This window comes from Morone saxatilis, unplaced genomic scaffold (assembly GCF_004916995.1).
Source record: "Morone saxatilis isolate NCDOM2014 unplaced genomic scaffold, NCSU_SB_2.0 Contig17, whole genome shotgun sequence".
NCBI classification, from domain to species: Eukaryota; Metazoa; Chordata; class Actinopteri; family Moronidae; genus Morone; species Morone saxatilis.
Window position 1 is genome coordinate 6757907 of NW_023339729.1, and position 4354 is coordinate 6762260.

Sequence of the window (4354 nt, forward strand, 5' to 3'; positions counted from 1 at the left end):
TGGATGTGCTGTGTTTGTCTGCCATTTTTTGCAGTTGTCCACAATTTTCAGTTGAGAAAAAAGTTAAGAGTGTTAAGTCTATTTAAATTTCACTAATTGTATTTGCATTATTAACACCGATCAGCCTTAACATTATGAGACCTGGGAACGCTGGTGGTCATAATGTTCTGCAGCCCCATACCAACATACTGTGATGCACTGCGTGTTCTGACACCTTTGTATCAGAACCAGCATTAACTGTTTGAGCAGTTTGAGCTACAGTAGCTCATCTGTTGGATCGGACCACATCGGCCAGCCTTCACTCCCCACGTACATCAGTTAGCCTTGGCCACCCATGACCCTGTCTCGGTTCACTCACTGCTCTTTCTTCCTTGAGCCACTTTTAATAGGTACTGACCACTGCAGACCAGGAACACCCCACAAGAGCTGCAGTTTTGGAGAGCCATCACAATTTGGCCCTTGTCAAAGTTGCTCAAATCATCATGCTTCCCATTTTTCCTGCTTCTAACACATCAACTTTGAGGACAAAATGTTCACTTTCTGCCTAATATATCCCACCCACTGACAGGAGCCATGATACTTCACCACTCAGTGCTCATAATGTTATGGCTGATAGGTGTATAAACCAATGCAAACAGAGAGCTAATAATATTGTACAGGGTAAACATTAGTAATACACTGTAATATACTGAATAACTTTAACCCCATAGGTACACTATAATGAGTGTAGTACCTAATCCCTCATGGCACCATTCAAAACATGTTTAGTCCTGCCCTTTGACCACAGCTCACTGTTCCCTGCTTTGATCAGAACTTATGAGGGGTAGCTTGCGTGTGACTCTTCATTAACCAGATGATTTGCGGTCACACCAGTGCCGAGTCTGCTGAGGATACAGAAATACTGATAGTAATATCTGGAAACACCTGACAAGTCTTGGCTATTTTAAGCAAACATTAAGCATTTCCATCATTGTAGAAAAGTCCCCAAAGTTGGGACATATTATGTTTAGTGTGTAATGTAATGTTTCATAGATGTAGTGTTGGTCAGCCCCCCCGCTGGGTGTGTGCTCCGGTGAGACGGCAGAGTGAGGGATTAGCAGTTAATTAACGTCACTGCAAGTGGTCTGTGCGTGGATGGAAAGTGAGTATGTCGGGATATATTGTTGATGTACTGTATTTACATTGCTGCAGCCATTCTGTTGTTCTGATGTGTAGCTTTCACACTTGCCATGTGATCACTGTTTAAGCTAGTTGTAGTATTTAGCTCACCTGCCTCTGATCGTCACGTGTTATGTTATTGTTATCGCTCCGACTCGTTAGTGTAATGTTTACAGTGGGTGTTACGTAAATGTTACCATGTGATGTTGTTTATATGCTAGTAAGTCAGTGAAGTGTGTTTCAGGGCTGTGATAGTGGTAATTAGAGGCAAATGGAGATGTAGTAATTTCAGTACTCCTTTATTATGTTTATTAGAGAGCTTTATTCTTTATTAATCTGTGTATTTGTTATTGTTCTTTTGATATAGAAAAACCACATGACCTCATTGCCTGCAAAGAGAGTATTAAACACCTGCACTATCCATCACCTGCCTCTTCATTTGGACCCTCTGGAAGTTAATAGGCCTTAAGTTGGTGTTCTGGCCGGCACCCCGGTGTGAACTTTGTGATAGCCCCTGAACTAACGCCAGATCCAGTATACTCCCAGTGTGTCATTGAGTGTAAAAACAGTGTATGGAAGCATTTTTTTCCTTCAGTTTTTCTCCTTGAAAGGGAGAGGTGAAAGAGTTTAGGACTGTTGCTTTGTTATTTTGGAGGAAGCAATGGAGTGGACCAAGAGGGAATATGGCTTTCTTTCCTTCCTTAAGTTCTATGACTCAGTGTCTGGAAGTAAATTCTTCCAGCATCTCCAGCGTGATTTATAGCATGTTCTGGGGGCTTGGCAGAAGATGGAGTTTTATCACACAGCTTGTGGCTTCGCAATCATGCCTCAGAGAGGACCGACTCCCCAAGACCTTGCAACTCTGGCAGTCTATCTGCACTTTTCTGTTTCTGTTTTTCGGTTGACTTTAGTTTTATAATTTGATATTTCATTTACTAAATAGCTGGTGTTGGTACTGCACATGTTCTGCACTGCTGCACTATGTTTTAAAGTTCACACACACTGGGGAGTTTCTTCAGCACAGATGCCAACATCATTGTATGCATCAGGCCCTTGGATCACTGATTCAGCACTTTACTGCGCTGTCATTTTCAAGCATTGAGGTTATGATTAGGTCATCAAACTGCACTTGGCTGCTCAGGTTGCCACTTTTGCAGTGTGTTGTTTTGCAGCATTCAGACTCCACTGACACTGAACACCAGAGACGAGTGCAGAGCCTTTCCCAGGGGGCCGTGCTGCTGTTCGTGTCATCATGGCAGCCTTCCTGAGACTTCTCAGATGACCTTGCATAACTCCTGGGTTGGGGTCACTACAGATCCTGAATCAGTCAAACAGAATGTGAAACCTATTCGTCACAAATCACTCCAGCGATTTACAGTGGAACAAATACATGACTTACTGCCAAGATGCTTTTTGGAAATCCAGCCCAGACTCATATTTGTGTATCACAACTCAGCTATACAGGAATTTAACAAGCAAAAGCTGTGCAAGACTGCAGAACAAAACAACACAAAAGCTAACCAACTGATTAAACAGATGCAACAGGACCAGATGTATGTCAGAAAGGCCCTCAGTAAGGATCAAGACAACATGAATATGAAGTGTGTGATTGGAGTTGCAAAACTGCATCTGCAATACATAACAGAGTTTTTTTTTTATTTATAACTACTTTTTTAAATAACTAATTATACTATCAATCTTTTCAATTTAATTTAAGAAAGGAAGTCATATTTTCATCATCCGTGACGACCTTTTGACATTACATTAGTATGCTCATTATATAAATGCTTTGTTTTTGTCAAAATTGTTCATATTCCAAAATCACAAATTAGATACAGAGCTTATCTATGTCAGCCCTGCTTTTAATTTTCAAGAGACTGATGTGTGATCGAGGTTCTTTCAGTATTTAAGATAATTATTCCGCCCCCAGACGGACCTGATCATAAAAATATGACCGCTGCAGATTCATAACAGACTGCCATCACACTGCATTATGATTACCAGCAGCAGCTTTGAGCTCTGTGTTTGTCTGGGTGGATACGGAGTGCAGCTCACATCTGGTCTGTGTATGTACAAGTGTTGGTATGTAGCTTATATTTGCGTGGATGTATATGTGTCTGACTGTGTATGTTGTCTGTGTCTGCGGGTCAGACGTGTGTCATATGACGACAGCGTGTGAGGATGAAGCCACGCACCACCGCAGGGCCAACTAGCCAACAAGTGGGGAGCATAAATCACAGCCAGCTAAATTGAAGGGAGGATTACACAACCTTAAACACCTCAGTCAAAGTTTTTCAGATATGGAGCTCTAATATGCTACTGAACATTCAACTTCCAGGACTCTGTTAATTCTGAACCTCAGGGATCAGCTCAGCTCAGAATCAATGTTGTGAAAAAAGGCCAGCAGGGAAGTACGCTGGCCCCCTTTGTTTCCTGTAAAGAATGAATCACATGCATGAGTGCCAAATGAGAACAAATCAAGCTGAAGATGATACAATTCACCAATGTTTTTCCTACTAGCTTTCATCTGTTTTGCAACAGGGTAAAATACAATAAGTTAAATGTGAAACACAGGATTATGTGGCAGGGTACTTTATGTTCAATATCACCTGAGGAAAATGTTATTCATAACCTAGGTTATGGGTTATGGGTCAGCCTCGATTTAGGTTACAATTAGACACGTTCTGGGGAAAAAGAACAAGTTAGGGTGCTAAACCACTAAAGACCATCCAATCTAAGGTACTGCATCATTGCAGTCCTAATGACTCACCAACAGTATTTTCATCAGTAATTAGGAAAATGAGCACAGATAAATGAGACTAAACGAGGACTGAGAGTCAGTAGAAATAGATGGAATTGATCGTCCACATAATGTCTACATATTTTACTGTAACTAGAGTCTTTTAACAATTTAATTTGTGGGAAAGAAGGATTAGTTATTCTAGGAAAGAAGAGGAGGAAGATAGAATGTAATTTTCATTATCTTGTCACATAATACTCCTAATAACACCACATGCTATTTATAAACTATTTGGCACTGCCATAGGAGGCCATTTTCATTACAGCGCCATTTTAATCAATGCATATTTCTTTCAGGGAGTGGTTTTGCTTCTACAGATAAATTGGCTCCAAAGTGCATCTCAAGCCTCTTTTTTTTCCTCTACAACTACGTTTGGTTTGTATTGACTGTGGTCCA